Below are 22,490 nucleotides of genomic sequence, written 5' to 3'. Positions count from 1 at the left end.
GGGGTCACTTTTAAAAATTATAAATTTCATCACCAGTCTCGGATAGATTTCATTTTGATTAATCAATCTTTAGTTAAATACGTAAAATCAATTGCTCATTTACCTTTCCATCTCTCAGACCATACTGCTATCTTGCTTGAGCTGGAGGTTCCATCTAGGCCCGCGTTAAAATATTGGTCGTTTGATAGATCAATACTTTCCTCTTCGGACATCTCTGAGGCATTAAACCATGAAGTTAAATTCTTTTGGGAGTTTAATCAGGGGTCTGCGCCACCTGGAATAACATGGGACGCATTTAAAGCAACTCTAAGGGGCTATCTAACCAATATTTCAGCATATAAAAATAAGACCTATAGGGAAGTAGTTGCCTCTCTTGAATTTGAGATAGCAAAACTTCAAGAAGAGATTATCACAAATCCAGCCTCAATAGGGTCCACACCTGATGGGATGCAAGAGAAATTAACAGTCCTAAAGGGAGATCTTTCCTCAGTTTTGAGTGCACGGGTCTTAGAAAGATGGGAGGCTAGTAGACTGGCCCACTTCGAATATGGGGAAGGTGCCAGTAGGCTCCTTGCCTGGAAGTCAAAGACGGATAGGGCCCGAAATAATATTAGTTCCATTAGTAAAGACGGTATCCTATATTCAACAGATGAGGGAATTAGTGGCGCTTTTAGAAGTTTCTTTAGTGAGATCTATCAAGAAGACACTGACGTACAACCCACTCAAGCAAGGGACTGGTTATCCAGGATCGTTTTACCGGCTCTGGACCTTGAACAAATGGGAATCTTAGATGGCCCTATTACATCGGAGGAAGTTAGCTTTGCCATCTCGAAAAGTAAAAAAGGCAAAGCAGCAGGACCAGATGGGTTACCCTCGGAAATATACAAAGTAATATGTCCAACTATTCTTCCCTACTTAACAAATCTGTTTAATAACATCTTATTAGAAGGTGCCCTACCTCCTGCATCTTGGGACAGGGCCTCCATAACCCTGATTTTAAAGCCTGGCAAACCCGCATCCAATTGTGGGTCATATAGACCAATTTCAATTCTTAGTACGGATTATAAAATCTTTGCAGCCGTACTTGCAAATAGATTGGGTGGTGTAGCAAATAACATCTTGCATATGGATCAGAAAGGTTTTGTGAAGGAGAGGCAATTGCACGAACTGACGTATGACCTCATCGGTGCAATAGATATGGCAACTTCAGCATCACTTCTTTTAGCAGTTTTCACTCTGGATGCCACCAAAGCCTTTGACAGGGTAAACTGGGTATATTTAGAAGAAGTGTTAAAAAAGTTCAATCTGGGAGACAATTTTAGAGGAGCAGTAAAACTACTATATAAAAATCCTTCTGCTTCATTACTGGTTAACGGGGAGCTTACGGAGCCATTTGATATTACACGAGGAACCCGTCAAGGGTGTCCCCTCTCACCACTTCTATTTGATTTATATATCGAGCCTTTCGCTCAACTAATTCGGGACAATATTTATATAAAACCTTTTATTTTTTAAGGTTGGGAGAGGAAAGTCGCACTATACGCGGACGACGTTCTTATTTTTTCATCTGAGTTAAGTTCAGCCTTCCCTACGGTCATATCTATTGCACAAGAGTTTGGGGCAATATCTGGTTACGAAGTGAATGCATCAAAAACCGACATTATGGTTTGGAATCAATCTGCTTTGGTTGCAGGAGTACAACCAAGTGCCACCCTTAGATATCTCGGGTTAAATATCTATACGGATATTAATAAGATCGCCCTGTTAAATTTTGCCCGTGTGGCTAAAGAAGCCCGAAGGTTGTTGAGATCATGGTCAGCTCTTCCTATTTCCCTGATAGGTAGATCTAATATGGTCAAAATGACCATTTTACCCAAGATTATGTTTTTGTTTAACACTATTCCTCTTTTTTTTGATCCATCCTCGACTGCCAAACTTCAAACGGAATTAAATAGATTCATTTGGAATAGCCGTACACCCAGGTTATCCTGGAAGAAGATCAGACGGCGTCGAGAAAAAGGAGGCCTCGTAGCACCAGACCTCCAGATATATGGCTGGGCTTTCCAATTTTCTCATATTAGGATGCTTTTTTAAAGACCCCTAATAACGTAGGGAGCGGAAAATTATTCGTAGCACTTCTCAAAGGGGAAAAAATTGGGCCAACAAACTTTTTGCAAAAATTTGGGGACCCAAAATACTTTAAGAAGGTCAAGTTAAAGGTGCTGAGGGACTTAGCTAGAACATGGACAAACCTAAGACGCACACTTAATTTGGATTATTATCAGAGTCGGGCCCCGTTATGGGACTCGCCAGGTGCCCCATCTTGGCTTTTTGACAGTTTAGCCCTCCCAGTTAGAGAGGCCGGGATCTCAGCATGGGGGGACCTGTTTGCTGATGGAGTATTACTTCCATGGGAGACCTTGAGCTCAATAATAGGAACTCGCTTTTCACGCTTTAAATATCTTCAAATCCAGAGTTGGTCCCAAGCTTACAGCCTAGGCAGGAGTAGGCATAAATTAGGTGCTGATCATAATCTAGTATCCTACCTGATGGACAAACCCCCATTTAAAAAAGAGATAACATTTTGGTATAACCTTATACTAGATGAGATCGATGGCGAATTCCTGCTACCCCACTCCCTTTGGGAAACATATATACCTAATACCGATGTAGAGGGCCTGTGGCTCAAATCATTTAAGACTCTAGGCGAGATTGTAAAACTTTCCTGGCTTCGTCGGAACCATTTGTTGACACTGCATAGAGCGTATTACTCTCCATTACGTCTATCAAAGTTCTCTAATAATGCTCAGGTTGTATGCCCCAGATGTAGTTTAGTAGCAGCATCAGATACACACATGTTCTATGAGTGTCCCTATATAACATCTTTTTGGAATGAAATCTGTGCTTCCCTTTCACTAGCAATTGATCTACAAGTGAGTCCCTGCCCCACGTTAGTTTTCTTTGGTATTATACCTGGGATTGAAGGTATAAGTAAAAAGCTGGTCTTTTGTAGTTGTTTATTAGCTAGAAGAGAAATCTGTAAACGCTGGAAAGACAAGACTCCTCCTCTCTATACAGATTGGCGAGCAGCAATGTTACAGATGTCTAAACTAGATCTGGCTAGAGGAGGCAACCAACACAAAAGGAGATTTTGGCTACTGCTGAACTGGTAACTATAGGCCAGAACATTGAGGGTTTTTTTTTTTTTCCCAAGTCCTATGATTATGCTGCTTGGATGGATCATTTGTTCTTTTGATCCCTTTTTTTTCTCTTTGCTTTACATACCCTATATATGCGACTCTGGCTATAAAATGGGTTGTACATAGCAGTTCACTAACCCTGTCGGTACCATGGATGAGGATAAAGTTGGGAGGCGTGGCATTGTGGGATACGCTCTTAGGTACCACTTAAATACCCCCCAGTGTATCTGGGCCAGTGCCTCAGTCATCTTCAATACTTCTTCGTCACTATATGGTTACCAAGGGCGAATATGAGGACAAAAAAAAAAAAAAGAGAAACTAAAAAAAAAAAAAAAAAAAGTTATATTGGGGTGTGAGTGGGTGCATCAGAGAGTCTGTAAATTATGTAATCAGTGATGTAATTTCAGATGTCATCGGTGAGGTCATCAGTGATGTTACCGACCATGTCATACGTGATGAAATATGTAAGGTCATAAGCAGTGTATTGTGAGGGCACAAGTTATAGTTAGCACAGCTAATTATAACTGCTAAATTTCTCTGGTTTTCTGCATGTGAAATCTGAGTCTAACTATAACGTCCCTGTAACCGTTGTTTTTTTCAGTGACTATATAAGATTTTTTTTATTCTATTTCCTAACTATAACAGCCCTGTAACCTTTGTTTTTTTCAGTGAATATATATATATAGGTTTCAGGGGGGTTATAGTTAGCTGGACATTTCACTCGTACAAAACCATTGAAATTCCCCTGTTATTGTTGGTTCAGCTAACTATAACTTGCGGGCCTGCAAGGCACTGCTGATGAAGTCAAATATTACATTACTCATGACATTGCGAGTGACATCACTCATGACTTCACTGATGACATCTCAAATGACATCAGTGATGACATCATCCAGTGAATGTGTGTTTTTCTGATAATTAAATATGTTTTATATATGTATATCCGAAGGTCGATGGAAGAATAAATGGGTATATAAGTGTCTAAATGGATCATTTTTTTTGTAAAATTGATTGTATAACTGACTGATTAAGTGTATCTTAGTGAATACATGGGTTAGCGAGTAATGTTTAAATATGTAAATATCTGTATCAGTCTCTCACTTTGTGTATAAATGACTGCATGGGTTGTTGAGTAGCTACATGAGTGTCTATATAGGTTATTAGTTGTTTTTTTGAGTATCAATATGAGTGTCTGAGTGTCTGTATGGTCCAATGGGGGGTATTACGTAATGCATAGATGCATGAATGAGTGACTCACTGTTTGTATATGTTGAAGACAGCATGTATGCAGGACTGTATAGGTGGATGAGAATGTGTATTGGTGTGTTAGTCAGTGAATGACTGTCTCAATAGTGTCTTTATGAATAACGTCATATGTTTTAAACTAGTATATGTAAGTATTGGTGTAAATAAGTGAGTATATGTAAGAGTGAGAGTTTGGAAGAGTTCCTGTAGAAATAAGTATCTGTTTCTTTAAGTGATTGTTTAAGAGAGTAAGTGTGTGGTAGTGTGTGTATAACTGTATATGCAAGTACATGGATGTTTGATACTTTGTTTGCATGTGTGAGTATGTGTGTGGGTAACTCTATAGATGAGTGGTGGTGTGTAAAAGGATGTATAGGTGTATGAGTACATATGATGAGTGAATAAATGTATGAGTGACTGTATAGGGCTGTTGGTGAATGAGTGGACGTGTGTGTAGATCTTGGAATTACTGGATAGGAGTGTTGTAACTTGTATTGGAATGTGCATTGTTTTGAGAATGTTAGTTTGTATTTTTGAGTGTGTGTATCAAAGGTTATATTAGGCTGAGAGGAGGTCTGCCACTCTATCACAAGGATGATGTCATTTGAGATGTCATCAGTGATGTCATGAGTGATGTCACTGACCATGTCATGAGTGATGTAATATGTGACGTCATCAGCAGTGCATTGCGGGTGCGCGAGTTATAGTTAATTAAACTAACTACCAAGGGGGAATTTCAATGGTTTTGTACGAGTGAAATGTCCAGCTAACTATAACGCCCCTGAAACCTATGGTGTTTTCAGTGAATTTCTAAGGTTTTTTAAATGCTAATTTCTAACTATAACGTGCCTGAAACCTATGTTTTTTTTCAGTGAACTTCAAAGGTTTGTTAAATGCTAATTTCTAACTATAAAATGCCCGAAACCTATGGTTTTTTCAGTAAACTTCAAAAGTTTTTAAAATGCTAGTTTCTAACTATGCCTACAGGGGTAAGACATGTGAAGAAAGAAGAAAAAACACACAGAAAGAAGCGAAAGATATGCAGAAAGAAGCAACAGAAGTTCTCAAAGACAAAGAAAAGTGCAGGAAGAAGGAAGACGTGCAGAACTATCAAACAGAGGAGTAGAAAGAGGCCTTGTTGCAAAATCATCCTGTACCCTCAACTTTTTCAGATGGGTCCTGTTGGTAACTGACTCTAACTAACCAGTTCTAGAGCCAGTGCTATTCTAAAAGACAGATAGAATATAGTGAAAACACCTACATACACTAGGGAACACTATGTGTTTGGGTACCCCTGTGATTACCATGGCCTCCTCTGTAAACCCATAGTACATAACAGGGCAGGGGGATTAAAACAACCTCTTAAAACGCGCCACAGGGCTCGTTTGCACACTGGTGAAGGGAGGGGAGTGCCTAAGTTGACAAGTGTGCAAACACACCCTGTGGCCATTTTAATTTGAGGGATAAAGTCCCCTTGAATCCTGAGTGTCCCTTGGGTCCAACTAGCCCACCAGGTATCTCCAGTTAGCGCAACAGAGCTGCGTTGCAGAGAGATGTAAAAAGGGCCACAGCAGGGACCACCTCTCTGCAACGCAGCGCAGTGACGGTTACTGGAAGCACCAGGTGGACTAGTTGGCCCCCAGGGGCTGTCAGGATTAAAGGGGAATTTTTTCCCCTACTTAAAACGCGCCACAGGGCGTGTTTGCACATGTCACCTCTGGCCCCATGCTCTCCCTTCCCCACTATGTAAGTTGGGAGATTAAGTCCACTTGAATCCTGAGGGTCCCTAGGGTCAAACTAGCCCACTAGGTACCTCCAGTAAGCGCCGCTGCAGAGAGGTGTAAAAAGGGGTATGACCTTTACCACCTCTCTGCAATGCAGTGCAATGGCGCTTACTGGAAGCACCTGGTGAGCTAGTTCGCCCCCAGCGATTCTCAGGATTGAAGGGGAATTATTTCCCCAACTTATAATACACCACAGGGCGTGTTTGCACACTTCACCTCAGGCCCCGTCCCCTCCCTTTGCCACTGTGTAAACACGCCCTGTGGCCGTTTTAAGTTGGGAGATTAAGCCCCCTTGAATTCTGAGGGTCAGACTAACCCACTAGGAACCTCTAGTAAGTGCAACAGAGCTGTGTTGCAGAGAGGTGTAAAAAGGGGTGTGCCCTGTGAACACCTCTCTGCAACGCAGCTCTCTGGCACTGGTCTAGTTGGCCCTTAGTGACCCTCAGTATTGAAGAGGAATTAATTCCCCAACTTACAACTCACCAGGGGGCACGTTTGCACAGTGGTGAAGGAAGGGGGTGGGGCCTGAGGTGACATGTCTGCAAACACGCCCTGTGGAGCGTTTTAAGTTGGGGAAATCATTCCTCTTCAATCCTGAGGGTCCCTGGGTACCAACAAGCCCACCAGATATCTCCAGTATGTGCCAGAGAGCTGCGTTGCAGAGGGGTGTTTAGAGGCCACGTTTCTTTTTACAACACTCTGCAACACAGCTCCATGGTGCTTACTGGAGGATTGAAGAGGAATTAATTCCCCATCTTAAACCACGCCACAGGGTGGTTTTGCACACATGTCAACTCAGGCCCTGCCCCCTCCCTTCACCACTTTGCAAACGCGCCCCGTGGTGCATTTTAAGTTGGGGGATTAACTCCCCTTGAATCCTAAAGTTCCCTGGGGTGCAACTAGCCCACCAGGTACCTCCATTTAGCGCCACAGAGCTGCGTTGCAGAGAGCTGTAAAAAAGGGGCTGTAAAAAGGGGCATGGCCTCAGAACACCTCACTGCAATGCAGCTCCCTTTCGAATACTGGAGGTTACTGGCGGGCTAGTTGGTCCCCAAGGACCTCTAGTATTCAAGGAAAATTAGTTACTCATCTGCAAACGCGCCAGGGGGTGCATTTGCAGAGTGCTGCAAGGAGGGGGGCGGGCCTCCGGCGTGATGCGGGTCTATTTTTTTATTTATCTTTTCAGAAGGGGGACTTTGTGGCCCCCCATCTTTTCCTAATTAATTGGCCCTGGGGACCTGATCCCCCAGGGCTTGCCCCCTAATTGTTTTTTTTTTTTAAACTTTGGAAGGGGGTCACATGGCCCCCTTTCCGTGGCCATAATCGGCCCCAGGGACCCCATCCCATGGAGCATGGCCATATTTGTTTTATTGATTTGGAGGGGGGCTGCGTTGCCCCTCTCCTCAGGCCACTTATGGCCCCGGGGACCCCATCTCCCAGGCCAGCCTTTTTTTTTATATACATATTTGAGGAGGGGGGCCGTGTGGCCCCCCTCCTGGGCCACTTCTAGCCCCGGGAACCCCATCTCCCGGGGCTGGCCCTCTCCATTGGGTACCTTGGGGGGTCCCCAATCCCCACGGTTCTGCCGGCTCCCTGCGCTCCGTTTCATAGCCCCGGGGGGGTGATCCCCGGGGTTGAGCAGGCCTGTGAGCCCCCTGCAAATAATCTCATTAAGCCCCCGGATGGCGGTCCCCGGGGCTTGGGGAGCCTTTGAGCCCCCACAAATGTTGTATTAAAGGCCCCATGACATAAAAATATTGCCCCCGGGACTTGGCTCCCCTGGGGCTAATTAATAACGAAGCGTGGGAGCCCATGCTTTGTCTTTTTTCTTTTTGCGGCAGGATCCACGGATCCTCCGCGCATCCTGTAATTTTTAAAAAGAATAATATTTTTTTTTAGCACTGGGGATCCTGCCGCAAAAATAAAACGAAGACAAAGTGTAGGCTCCCGCGCTTCGTTATTAATTAGCCCCCAGGTGGGCCAAGTCCCAGGGCATATCTAAAAATAATTGTGGAGCCCAGGGGGAGCTCCCGCAGCCCCAGGTACTTTTTAGAAATATTTGCGGGGGCAAATAGCCCCCCTCAGCCCCAGGGACCGGCAACCCCGGGGATTTTTATTAATGTATAGGGACCACAAAGGCCCCCCCAAGCCCAGGGGACCGACACCCAGGGACACATGGCCCCCGCTGCCCTAGGGACCACCACCCCGGGGCTTCTTTTAAAATAAATAAATAACTGTGTGGGGGGCTTGAGCCCCCACACCCCTGGGGACCGCCACCTCCCTTGGACACAAAAATGTAAACTTGGGGTTCCGCTATGGACCTCCAAGTCCCTGGGACCATCACCACCCCGGGGCTTTAACAATGTTTGAAGGGGGGATGCGCGACCCCCCTCCTGGAACCTGTAACGGCCCAGGGGACTGCCACCCCCCAGGGCCGGCTCCTGCAGTGTCCTGGGGTGCCTACACCCGGGACATTGCTGTTTGCTATAGAACGGCAGGAGCCTCATGGCTCCTGCCCTGCCATAGCAAACTGCTTTGGTTTTTGGAAGAGAGAGCAGGAAATCTACTCTCTCTTCCAAAAATCAAACCAAAGCCGATTGCTTTTCCACACAGGGAGCTGCATCTTAGCAGCTCCCAATGTGGAAAAGCTATGCCGGCTCCCGCAGGACCCTGGGAGCCGTCCGGGCCGTGGGGGGATTGGCGACCCCCCCATGGTCCCCAATGGATAGGGCCGGCCCTGGGGGATGGGGTTCCCAAGGTCATAAGAGGCCTGGGAGGGGGGTTACGTGGCCCCACTCCTCAATAATAAAAAAATTAAACAACAAAGGCCAGCTCCAGGGGATGGGGTCCTCGGGCAACAAATGGCCTGAGGAGGGGGGCAACGTAGCCCCCCTCCAAATAACTTTAAAAATAAAAACTGCCCATGCCCTGGGGGATGGGGTCCCCGGGGTGATTATTGTTTCGGGAGGAGGCCACGTGGTGCCCTTCCAATTTAAAATAAATAAATAAATAAAATATGGGTCAGGCCCAGGGGGATGGCATCCACAGGTTCAATAAAATAGGAAAATAAGGGAGGAGGAGCCAAGCGTCGGGCCAAAATGGCTGTGTGAAACCTCGACTTCGCCACTACCGTCCCCTTAGCCCAATATCCTGACAGCCATCCTGGCCCTGCAGATCGGTGACCGCGAGAATGCAGTAAGCGGTGCCGCTTGAGGAAATCCTGACCTCCTGGTCTTACTGTAAACTAGAGATACGTGCCCCACCGGATTGGGCCTATTTGCAGGCGTGGAGCCGGGGACTTACGTGTTTTTGCTGCTGCAGCGGAAGTGAAGTGACCTGGGTGCTTCTGACCGGAAGTTGCTGGTCGTACGGTGATCGCCTTCCGCGGCCGCATCTGGCCCTGTGGCGACGACTCTGTCATTGCCGGAGAGGTGAAGGGCACCTCCGGGGCCCCCCGAGTGCCCAATTACTTTCGGGGTCGGGCATAGAGAAAAGCCCTAGAGTTGCTGCAGCACCCATGCTCGCTGCATCGCAGGGCTGTGCGTGCATGGAAGAGCACGTGGACCTGCTGATCGCAGCGGCTGAGTGATACTTTGCCCACGGTTGCTGGGGCGCTGAGTCTGGCTGAAATAACATGCACCTACTGGAAAATACACCGGCAGCAGGAGAATAGGAGAGTGTTGACATGACGGAAGCTGCTCCTGTTCCGGTCTTGCCGAGGGCAATAACACCGATCAGCCCAGAGTTAAAGCCAGATACCATCTTCACCTTACTGGCGTGGCCGGTGCGCTGCAGGGCCGGTGGTGGAGCGGGGGTGAGTGCCCCATTTTTCCCCTCCCTCCCCTGTATTGTTGTGTGCTGGGGGGTTCCCGGGGCCGAGATAGGGGTCAGCTTATTCAGACAGCACCTAACTGATCGTCTGAAGGCCATGGAACACGTATGTGAGGAGCTGTAGACTGGTGATGGTGCCGGTGTGGGACTGTCGACCCTTAAGACCAATCCATAGCCATGAGGGGAACCATCAACGCTGCATATGCTGGGGGGCAGCGGCACCAGGACCAGCACAGAGGAATCGACCCAGAGGTTACTGCCGGCAGACGCTTACCCTGCCCGGGGTTCTCTTCTCCCCGTCCTCCCCCCATTGGCATCCATTTGGGGAACAGGCCACACTTCGTGATCTGGTGGTGGTCAAGGGCAGCTTGAACCATAGGCTCTGTGAGACAGCCCGGGGTGGTCGGGAGTGCCCCCATCTTATGTTGCAACTGGAAAATTGCCTCAGACACACTGAGTCCAGTCGGACTGAAAGCTCCCACTGGGCGGCTCACCGTACGGAAGGCCCCCCTGGCTCACGTCGACATCTATACTCGGGGGGGATTCCGTGTGAGGGGACCACTGGTGTGCTCAGCTACTCAGCCTACAAATGGCAAACAAACCGGAGGGAGAGAAGTCCAGGACAACCAAGGGAATGAGGCAAGTTCAGTCTAACAAATTGGATCGCTATCACCTACCCAAAGGCTCACCGACGGATCCGCGCCACGCCCTAGCAGTTGGGGGAGACTCCAATGACACTGCTCCATAACTAACCTTACATGATGGTATGACTGCCATGGATGGGGTCAAGTCCTCTTCAGGCCACAAAATGGAGTCCCTGGAACATAAGCTGGACACGGTCTCCATAGAGGTGAATCTCGTCCAAGCAGATCTGACCAAGGTCAATAAAAAAGTTAAATCCCTAGACATAAAGCCGGCCAGTCTTACGGATGATGTGTCACAGCTCCAGCGACCGAATGAATGTTTGACGACTACGAAGGGAGATCAAGACGCAACAACATTCGCATCCTGGTAGTGCCCAAAAAATCAGAAGGGCCAGGCCCTGATCTGTTCGTGGAGGAACTTATCTTATCACACCTCAAACCCAAGGGATTGGTTAAATTTTTCACCATTAAACGTGCTCATAGGGTCCCAGGTGGACGGCCACAGCCCAGGGGCTCCCTGAGCCCAATGATTGCACGGGTCCTAAACAGAGACAGAGATGCTATCCTGCAAGCCGCCCGAGCCGTGCCCCCCTTGCGCTATGAGAATGGCACCCTCTCTTTCTTTCCCGATTTCACGCAACTGGTACAGAAACAACGCAGGAACTTTCTCGCCGTTAAGAAGAAACTTAGGGACAAAGGACTTAAATATGCCATGATGTTCCCGGCGCGTTTGCGTGTGGAGGCACGTTAATATCGGTAGAGTAGCCCCTGGGGGCCAACAAGCCCAACATGTGCTTCCAGTAAGCACCAATGTACTGCGCTGCACAGATGTGGTTCAGCCCGTGCCCAGTTTTACACCTCTCTGCAACGCAGCTCTGTGGCGCTTACTGGAGGTACCTAGTGGGCTAGTTGGACCCTAGGGACCCTCAGATGTAAAAGTCCACATTTGTAAAGCGCACAATCACCCGTAAGGGTCTCTAGGCGCTGGGGGCCATCGGGAAGATTAAGCGAGCTATTGCCCAGAGTCACATGGTGCTGGGCTAACCTGCCGCCGGAGCCGGGGATCGAACCGTGGTCCCCAGATTCCAGCGTCAGTCGCCCTGGCCGCGGCGCCACACCTCTCCCTTCGCCCTGGCCGCGGCCTCAGGATTCAAGGGGACTTAATCTCCCAACTTAAAACGGCCACAGTGTGTGTTTACACAGTGGTGAAGGAAGGGGACAGGGCCTGAGGTGACGTGTGCAAACAAGCCCTGTGGCACGTTTTAAGTTGGGGAAATAATTCCCCTTCAATCCTGAGGGCCCCTGTGGGCCAACTAGCCCACCAGGTGCTTCCAGTAAGAGCCACTGCGCTGCATTGCAGAGAGGTGGTCTAGGCTGTGCCCCTTTATACACCTCTCTGCAATGCAGCTCTGTGGTGCTTACTGGAGGTACCTAGTGGGCTAGTTGGACCCTAGGGACCCTCAGGATTCAAGGGGACTTAATCACTCAACTTAAAACGGCCACAGGGCATGTTTACACAGTGGTGAAGGGAGGGGACGGGGCCTGAGGTGACGTGTGCAAATATGCCCTGTGGCCCGTTTTAAGTTGAGGAATTAAGTCAACCTTTAATCCTGAGAGTTCCTGGGTCCAAGTAGCACACCATGTACCTGCAGTAAGCACCACAAAGCTGCGTTTCAGAGAGGTGGTCCGAGGCCATGTCCGATTTTACACCTCTCTGCAATGCAACTCTTTGGCACTTACTGGACATACCTGGTGGGTTAGTTGGCCCCCAGGGACCCTCAGGATTCAAGGGGACTTTATCCCTCAACTTAAAACGCCCACAGGGTATGTTTGCACACATGTCACCTCAGGCACCCCCCCTCCCTTCAACAGTGTGCAAACGCACTCCGTGGTGCATGTTAAGAGGTAGTTTTAATCCCCCTGCCCTATTATGTACTAGGGGCTTACAGAGGAGTTCATGCTAATCACAGGGGTATCCAACGCATAGTGTTCCCTAGTGTATGTAGGTGTTTTCACTGTATTCTAAGTGTCTTTTAGCATACCACTGGCTCTAGGCCTGGTTAGTCAGACTCAGTTAACACCAGTAACCCGTATGAAAAAGTTGTGGGCACAGGATGATTTTGTAACAAGGCCTCTCTCTGTTCCTCTGTTGGTTCATTGTGCACATGTCTTGCTTCTTCCTATACTTTTCTTCATCTTTGAGGACTTCTGTTGCGTCTTTCTGCATTTCTTTTGCTTCTTTCTGTGCGTTTTTTCTTCTTTCTTCCCATGTCCTACCTCTGTAGGCATAGTTAGAAACTAGCATTTAAAAAACCTTAGACCAGGGGTACTCATAGTACGGCCCGCGGGCCGGATGCGGCCCGGCAAGCCTTCCTTGGCGGCCCGCGGACCTTCGAGACAATCGTGCCTGTGCTTAAAAAAATAATTTATTAGTGTTGGCAAACACCGCCGCAGCAGTGCTGGGCTCGGAGACCTTGATAATCACTGCTCCCCGGCCCCCACAGAGCAGAGGCTTTGTTGTATTTCACCCCTTAGCGCCTCTGCTCTGGGGAGCCGGGCGAGATGTTTGTCAGAGTGGAGATGCAGGGGCACTACAACAAAGCCTCCATAATATATAAATGGTCTTTTAACGACCTGCTAAGTACTTTGGTGCGACTGATGGACAGCTGTCTCTTTGGCCCCCCACCCCCCCTTAATCACCCTGATGTGGTGTCCATTCACTCACAGTCGTGTGGACACTCCTGTAATTATCAGAAGGGCGCGCGCAAACTGCATTTTAGTCATGAGAAACTTCTTGCCAGATAGGGATCTTTCTGTGTGTGCGCGCTGAGGAAGCTGTATCAGCCCGGGCTGAAGGCTGACACAGACAGACACACACAGTGAGATGACAGAGGGGGAGGGAGAGGGAGAGCTGGATGGAAAGAGAGATGGAGAGGGAGGGCAGGAGGGAGAGAGGGAGGGCAGGAGGGAGGGAGATGGAGGGCAGGAGGGACAGGGAGGGCAGGAGGGAGAGGGAGGGCAGGAGGGAGGGCAGGAGGGAGAGAGGGAGGGCAGGATGGAGGGCAGGAGAGAGAGAGGGAGGACAGGAGGGAGAGAGAGGGCAGGAGGGAGAGGGAGAGAGAGAGGGAGGGCAGGAGGGAGGGCAGGAGGGAGAGAGAGGGAGAGAGAGGGCATGAGGGAGGGAGGGCGGGAGAGGGAGGGCAGGAGGGAGAGAGGGCAGGATGGAGGGCAGGAGGGAGAGAGAGAGGGAGAGAGAGGGCAGGAGGGAGGGCAGGAGGGAGAGGGAGGGAGGGCGAGAGAGGGCAGGAGGGAGGGCAGGAGGGAGAGGGAGGGCAGGAGGGAGAGGGAGGGCAGGAGGGAGGTGGAGGGCAGGAGGGAGATGGCAGGAGGGAGAGGGAGGGCAGGAGGGAGAGGGAGGGCAGGAGGGAGAGGGAGGGCAGGAGGGAGAGGGAGGGCAGGAGGGAGATGGAGGGCAGGAGGGAGAGGGCAGGAGGGAGAGGGAGGGCAGGAGGGAGAGAGAGGGCAGGAGGGAGAGAGAGGGCAGGAGGGAGATGGAGGGCAGGAGGGAGATGGAGGGCAGGAGGGAGAGGGAGGGCAGGAGGGAGAGAGAGGGAGGGCAGGAGGGAGAGAGAGGGCAGGAGGGAGAGGGAGGGAGAGGGAAGGAGAGAGAGGGCAGGAGGGAGAGAGAGGGCAGGAGGGAGAGAGAGGGCAGGAGGGAGGGAGGGCGGGAGAGGGAGGGCAGGAGGGAGATGGAGGGCAGGAGGGAGAGGGCAGGAGGGAGAGGGAGGGCAGGAGGGAGAGGGAGGGCAGGAGAGAGATGGAGGGCAGGAGGGAGACGGAGGGCAGGAGGGTGAGGGAGGGCAGGAGGGAGAGAGGGAGGGCAGGAGGGAGGGCAGGAGGGAGAGAGAGGGAGGGCAGGAGGGAGAGAGAGGGCAGGAGGGAGAGGGAGGGAGAGGGAAGGAGAGAGAGGGCAGGAGGGAGAGAGGGCAGGAGGAGAGAGAGGGAGAGAGAGGGCAGGAGGGAGGGAGGGCGGGAGAGGGAGGGCAGGAGGGAGAGGAAGGGCAGGTGGGAGAGGGAGGGAGAGAGAGGGCAGGAGGGAGAGAGAGGGCAAGAGGGAGAGGGAGGGCAGGAGGGTGAGGAAGGGAGAGATAGGGCAGGGGGGAGGGCAGGAGGGAGAGAGAGGGCAGGATGGAGGGCAGGATGGAGAGAGAGAGGGAGAGAGAGCAGGAGGGCGGGAGAGGGAGGGCAGGAGGGAGAGGGAGGGCAGGAGGGGGGGGGAGAGGGAGGGCAGGAGGGAGAGAGAGGGCAGGAGGGAGAGAGAGGGCAGGAGGGACAGGGAGGGCAGGAGGGAGAGGGAGGGCAGGAGGGAGAGAGAGAGGGCAGGAGGGAGAGGGAGAGGGAGGGCAGGAGGGAGAGGGAGGACAGAAGGGAGAGAGAGAGAGGGAGGGCAGGAGGGAGAGGGAGGGCAGGAGGGAGAGGGAGGGCAGGAGGGAGAGGAAGGGAGAGATAGGGCAGGAGGGAGGGCAGGAGGGAGAGAGAGGGCAGGATGGAGGGCAGGAGGGAGAGAGAGAGGGAGAGAGAGAGCAGGAGGGCGGGAGAGGGAGGGCAGGAGGGAGAGGGAGGGCAGGAGGGGGAGGGAGGGAGAGGGAGGGCAGGAGGGAGAGAGAGGGCAGGAGGGAGAGAGAGGGCAGGAGGGAGAGAGAGGGCAGGAGGGAGAGAGGGGGCAGGAGGGACAGGGAGGGCAGAAGGGAGAGGGAGGGCAGGAGGGAGAGAGAGAGGGCAGGAGGGAGGGCAGGAGGGAGAGGGAGAGGGAGGGCAGGAGGGAGAGGGAGGACAGAAGGGAGAGAGAGAGATGGAGAGGGAGGGCAGGAGGGAGAGGGAGGGCAGGAGGGAGAGGGAGGGCAGGAGGGAGAGGGAGGGCAGGAGGGAGAGGAAGGGAGAGATAGGGCAGGAGGGAGGGCAGGAGGGAGAGAGAGGGCAGGATGGAGGGCAGGAGGGAGAGAGAGAGGGAGAGAGAGAGCAGGAGGGCGGGAGAGGGAGGGCAGGAGGGAGAGGGAGGGCAGGAGGGGGAGGGAGGGAGAGGGAGGGCAGGAGGGAGAGAGAGGGCAGGAGGGAGAGAGAGGGCAGGAGGGAGAGAGAGGGCAGGAGGGAGAGGGAGGGCAGGAGGGAGAGAGAGAGATGGAGAGGGAGGGCAGGAGGGAGAGAGAGATGTATGTATGCTGGGTCTGGTGGCTCAGTGGATGAAGGCATCTGCTGCAGGGACCTGTGTGCAACCTCATGGTCACAAGTTTTCTTTTTGTTTTAGCCCCGCCCCCTCCCCCTCTGACCCCGCCCCCACCGGTGCGGCCCTCGGCCACAAACCACACTGTAAATTTGGCCCCCGAGAGAAAGTTTGTGAGTACCCATGCCTTAGACATTCACTTAAAAAAACATAGGTTTCAGGCACATTATAGTTAGGAATTAGCATTTAAAAAAACCTTAGAAATTCACTGAAAAAAACATAGGTTTCAGGGGCGTAATAGGTAGTTGGACATTTCACTCGTACAAAACCATAGAAATTCCCCCGTTATAGTTAGTTCAGCTAACTATAACTCACGCGCCCGCAATGCACTGCTGATGATGTCACATATTACATCACTCATGACATGGTCAGTAACATCACTCATGACATCACTGATGACATCTCAAATGACATCACTGATGACATCATCCTTGTGATAGAGTGGCAGATCTCCTCTCACCCTAATATAACCTTTGATACACACACTCAAAAATAGAAACTAACATTTTCAAAACAAAGGACACACCAATACCAGTTACAACACACCTATTGAGTAATTCCAAGATCTACACACACACATCCACTCATTCAGCAACAGTCCTATATAGTCACTCATACATGTACTCACTCATCATATGTACTCATACACCTATAAATCCTGTTACACACCACCACTCATCCATAGAGTTACTCACACACATAGTCACACATGCAAATAAATTATCAAACATCCATTTACTTGCATATGCAGTTATACACACACTACTACACTTACTTCTACAGAAACTTACATATACTTACTCTCTTAAACAATCATTTATAGAAACACATACTTATTTATACAGGAACTCTTCCAATCTCTCACTCTCACATATACTCACATAGATACACCAATGCTCACAAATACTAGTTTAAAGCATATGGAGTTGCTCATAAAGACACTATTGAGACAGTCATGCACTCACTAACACACCCATACACACACTCATCCACCCATACAGTCCTGCACACATGCTGTCTTCAACACATACAAACGGTGAGTCACTCATTCATGCATCTATGCACTAAGTAATACCCCTCAGTGAACCATACAGACACTCAAACACTCACATTGATACTAAAAAAAACTAATAACCCATATAGACACTCATGTAGCTACTCACCAACCCATGCAGCCACTTATACACAAAGTGAGAGACTGATACAGATATGTACATATTTAAAAATTACTTGCTAACCCAAGTATTCACTAAGATACACTTAATCAATCAGTTATACACTCAATTTTTATAAACAAATCATCCATTTAGACACTTATATACCCATTTATTTTTCCATCGACCTTGAGATATACATATATAAAACATCTTTAATTTTCAGAAAAACACACATTCATTGGATGATGCCATCAGTGATGCCATCAGTGATGCCATTTGAGATGTCATGAGTGTTGTCACTGACCATGTCATGAGTGATGTAATATGTGATGTCATCAGCAGTGCATTGCAGGCGCGCAAATTATAGTTAGCTAAACTAACTATAACAGGGGAATTTCTATGGTTTTGCACGAGTGAAATGTCCAACTAACTATAACGCCCCTGAAACCTATGTTTTTTTCAGTGAATATATATCGAACCAACGATCCAAGTGCAAGTCTTGCACAAAGCAGGTACGGACTTCAAAAATTGCTAGTGCTAAAAATAAAGTTTCTGTCACGTCCTGTGGCCTTGATCACATGACCATGCTATGTTGATACAGGTACCATGTCGCAAGTGACGACATCAGTAGCCATGGAAGAAATACTATAGATCGCATATCAGCTAATGTACTACTTTTTCAAAATGTAATTTGCTAGTAATAGTTAATGATAGTGACACATCAATACTACATTATATCTCAGATGCTGATAAATCTAGAAAAAGTTATGCAAAATTTCATTAAATGAACCTCTTGTAATAAAAGCATGCTAAAAAACATATCAAAATGGTATATAGAGACAAATAGTATGTTCATCAAATGTACAAAAACATCAATATAGCATTAGATGTGCAAATAACAATAACCAGCTTCATATTGAATCTTAACTACAGTACAATGATAATAATCCAAGTTAAAGTGCAACTTGTGCAAAACGTGCTTCTGTGCAAAAATCATGAACTAAAATGCAATACAAGGTGTGTTTCCAAGACTTTTGTACATGACTCGATAATTCTCGCCTCGGCGCCTACTCAAATCATGGGTTCACACTCTGCCACTCTGGGCAATAGCTTGCTTAATCTCCACAACGGCCCCGAAAGCGCTAGGATGCCTGACCTCACCTTGGAGGTGCCCAGTAAGGGGGCATCTCACAGGGAAAGCCAGGAAGGGTTCCACAGCGGTATACAGCGCCAAGATACCTTTCAGGTGATAGTGTGCTTTACAAGTATACACACATTTACATTTACATATATACAAATATATAAACCTTAGTTGGCCTTACTAGAGAGACCCAGTATTGTCAGCTGACAAAGCCATATTGTTTCATCATATGTGGGTCAACGTTACATATCAATATAAGATACAGTATAACACTCAGGATATTAGTATTCAGCACATCAAAGCCAGCATTTGCCGAAGCATTTTTTCACTATTCCCCCCTCTTTTGTTTTTCTGTACAGCATTGATTACAAAGTATTGAAGGCAACTCAAGTTGTTGTTGTGTGCAGACTTAAAATGCCTCGCTAATGGGTATGATGGATCAGAGTTGACTCTTGCATGTAGATGCTGCAAGATTCTAATATAAACTTGCAACTTATTGCTGCCTATATAGCGTAGGCCACAGTTACATTGTAACACATATACAGTGTGGTCTGTTCTGCACGTGTTGTGCCCCTTAACCTCCATGCTTTCTGTAGAGAAGGCAGTACTATAGGAGGTGGTATTGGTTCCAAATTTCCATGCACATAATGTACAGCATTTAAAGAAGCTCCACTTTGGTGCCTGACAACTGATTTTGTTATTGGTTTCAAGACTTGTTTTAACCAAATCATTTCGCATAGAATAGGTTTTTCGAAATGTGAAAATGGGTTTTGCATGGGACACTGGCTAAGGGTAGCTTCAGTGAGGATAATGGGCAATTGCTGATTTACTATAGCCCTGATGTTTTTAACGTGCTTACTGAAGGTGATAATCAGTCTAATTTGTGACTTTTTTTTCCCAGTATGCTGGTGTCTACTGGTGTTTCCACCACCTCCATCTCCCTATTGGGGTTTAGTAACAAGCTCCTGTCCTTACTGTTGGCTTTCTTTATTGCAATATCCAATTTCCTAGGATGATATCCTCTTTCAATGAATCTCAGTTTGGCTTCCTTTTGATAATGTACTAGTTCCCTTTCTGTGCTACAAGCCCTATGTATATGGAGAAATTTTCCATATGGAATGCTTGCTATGGTATGTTGGGGATGAAAACTTTTTGCGTGCAGTAATGCATTTCCAGCATTTAGTTTTCTGAATAAACATGTTTCAATTTTGCCTCTTTCTATATACACCATAAAATAGAGAAAGTTGGTGGATTTGTCATCGATATGCACTGTGAACTGCAAAATCAGATTGTTGACATCGATTTTCTTAACAAATTGTTCTGCCTGTGCAAATGTCCCTCTCCATATAACAAAAACATCATCGATGTAATGGCATCATTGCACAACATGTGACATCCAGTCACTTTCGTGTTCCACCATGAGGACATGCTCCTCCCACCAGCCTATATGTAAACATGCATAGCTCGGGGATAAGCCTGCCCCCATTGCAACACCTCTCAGCTGTTGAAAGGTGATGTTATGGAACATAAAGAAATTATTCTGTAAACACCAATGAATCATATTGAGTAGCATTTGATTGTGGCTGTACATTTCAATTGGTCTTTTACCAAGGTAATACTCAACAGCTTTAAGACCATCACAATGTGCAATACTGGTGTATAGGGCAGTAATGTCCATGGTTCAAAATATAAAATCACTGGACCATATTTCTTCAGTGAGTTTGTGCAAAAAGTCTGTGGTATGACAAATATATGTTTGGAGGTTAGTTACAAATTCTTGCAGATAACAGCCAACATATCTGGATGTATTCTCAAACAGGCTCTTTTTGGTGCATATAATAGGTCTTCCTGGTACTGGTAATTCATTTTTGTGCACTTTTGGAATAAAGTATATCGTAGGCATAGTGGGGAAATCATTATTTAAAAATGCTAATTCATCTTTAAAAATCAAACCATCCCTTTTCCAAAGCGTCACATTATCTTTGTAGTTCTTACTCATCTTTTTCACTTGTGCAATGTTGATGATTTTGTAACATGCTACATTGTTCAAATGCCTGTATGCTTCTTTTTTAGAATCACTTTTACGCCATAACACAACATTACCTTCCTTATCCGATTTATTTATTACAATTGCTGAGTTGTTCTTCAATATCATCATGAGATTGAAATAATTCTTTGCCTGGTAATTGGGGATATTCAGGTGTGATTTGGTCTTGCGATAAAGTTGTTAAATGCGGTCATGGAAAATATCGACCGCATCTTGAGGCATAGTTGGTACAAATGTTGATTGTGGCTTAAAAAGGCTATGGCTTATTTGGTAAGATTGATACCCTCTGAGATGGCAAGGGCTTGCGTGTTGGTAGTATGGTAAGTAGTACTGTTTTTATCTTCAGTTAAATCGCACAAGGTTCTAAGTAATGGTTTATCCCCTGATTGTAACCCAGTGGGCCTAATTTGACTGTTTAGTTGTTTTTGTTTGTCTTTTGTTGGTGTCATCAGTGTATTTTTTGATGATATAGTATTTCGTTAGCATTCATTTTCTAATGAGTTTATAAACTTGTGTTTGGCAATAAATGAAATTACTTTCCGGGCAGTACGATAAGTTTAGGGCCAGTAGCTGTTTTTCTGCCTGATTTAGTTGTACATCAGTAAGGTTAATAACAGTTTATCTGTAGAGGCTAACGTTTTTTCCATCTCTGATTTGTTGCCTCTGACATCTTGCACTTGAGGTACATTCTTTTTTCGCGCCTCCTGGCATTCCTCCTTTGTTTTGTAAGACATTTGGATTCCTAGGTCGTAGGGGTTGTTTTCTCTCCCTTCTTAAAAAATCAAATTCTTCTACTTGTGTCAAGTGGCCCAGGTCTACTCATTGGTCTGACCCAGCTGTCCCCCCCATCTTCAGATTCTGTTTCACTGGGGACCGTGCTGGCATCAGACGTAGACATATTGGTCACATTTGATTCCTTTTGACATCCTGGTAATTTGTTGGCGCCCTTTTGCCTATGTAAATTATAGAATTTACGCGCAAATGTAAGTATTTGGCCAAGCTCGTAATCATTTTTATCACGTGCAAATCTAAATACCTTTCTGGTTCTGATGACCTCTTCTAGGTTTCTCAAACGGTCTTTCATTTCCTATATGTTTTTGTCAATGAAGTCCTTATTATTTAAATGTTTCATTTTGCTCAATTCTGTGTTGATACGTGTAATTTCAATCATGTTATTCTAATGATCTATTCTTGAATATTTATTTAAGAGGCACACCAGCCGCATCAGTGCATGTAAATTGCTTTCCCCCCATTCTTTATTAGGAGCGGATTGGGATTCTTGAAACTTGGCGCAAGGATAATGCGCAAACCCCTTGGTATTTTTCTAGCGATTTAATTTCCCACCACTTTGTCAGTTTGCTTTTGCTGTTTTTTTCCAATGCTTGTAAAAGTGTTTGACAACTTTATTTATGGTTTAATTATTTTTGGACACATTGCTGCCCACTTCAGTTACTGTAGGCAGGTTTAAAAATAACTCCTCAGCTAGTTCCCATTTGCGTAGCGCGTCTTCGGGCTTGTATAAGAAAATTACTGTATGAATCTTAAACCAGTCCGTTGTAGCACTGTAGCACCTCCCCACCTGCTGTGTGACCACTGACTTACTGCATGTACCAGGGCGATCTCACGAGTCCTCCGATTCCCGTTATGCACCACCAACACTGTGAGTGTTTGTTTGTAGGTCTGAGCAGGGGGACGATCGGTAAAGCGCCATTCAAAGCGAATTTCATTGACGGCTTGAAAGAGATCAGTCAGCTTCCAGGTGAGGGGTCCGTAAAGCGGAAGAAGCCACCTTCCGTGGATGAATATCGAACCAATGATCCAAGCGCAAGTTGTGCACAAAGCAGGTACAGACTTCAAAATTTGCTATTGCTAAAAATAAAGTTTATTTAGTTTGTGCTGCCCAAGACGTGTTTCGGCCACGTCCTGTGGCCTTGATCACATGACCATGCTACGTTGATACAGGTTTTAATAGGTAAAACACTAACCTTGTGACAAGTGACGATTTCAGTAGCCATGGAAGAAATGCTATAGATCGCATATCAACTAATATACTGCTTTTTCAAAAATGTAATTTGCTACTAATAGATGATGATACATCAGTACTACATTATATCCAAGATGCTGATAAATATATAAAAACATATGTAGAATTTCATTAAA

Source organism: Lissotriton helveticus, chromosome 12 (genome assembly GCF_964261635.1).
Source record: "Lissotriton helveticus chromosome 12, aLisHel1.1, whole genome shotgun sequence".
NCBI lineage: Eukaryota > Metazoa > Chordata > Amphibia > Caudata > Salamandridae > Lissotriton > Lissotriton helveticus.
Note: the sequence above shows the minus strand (reverse complement) of the source record.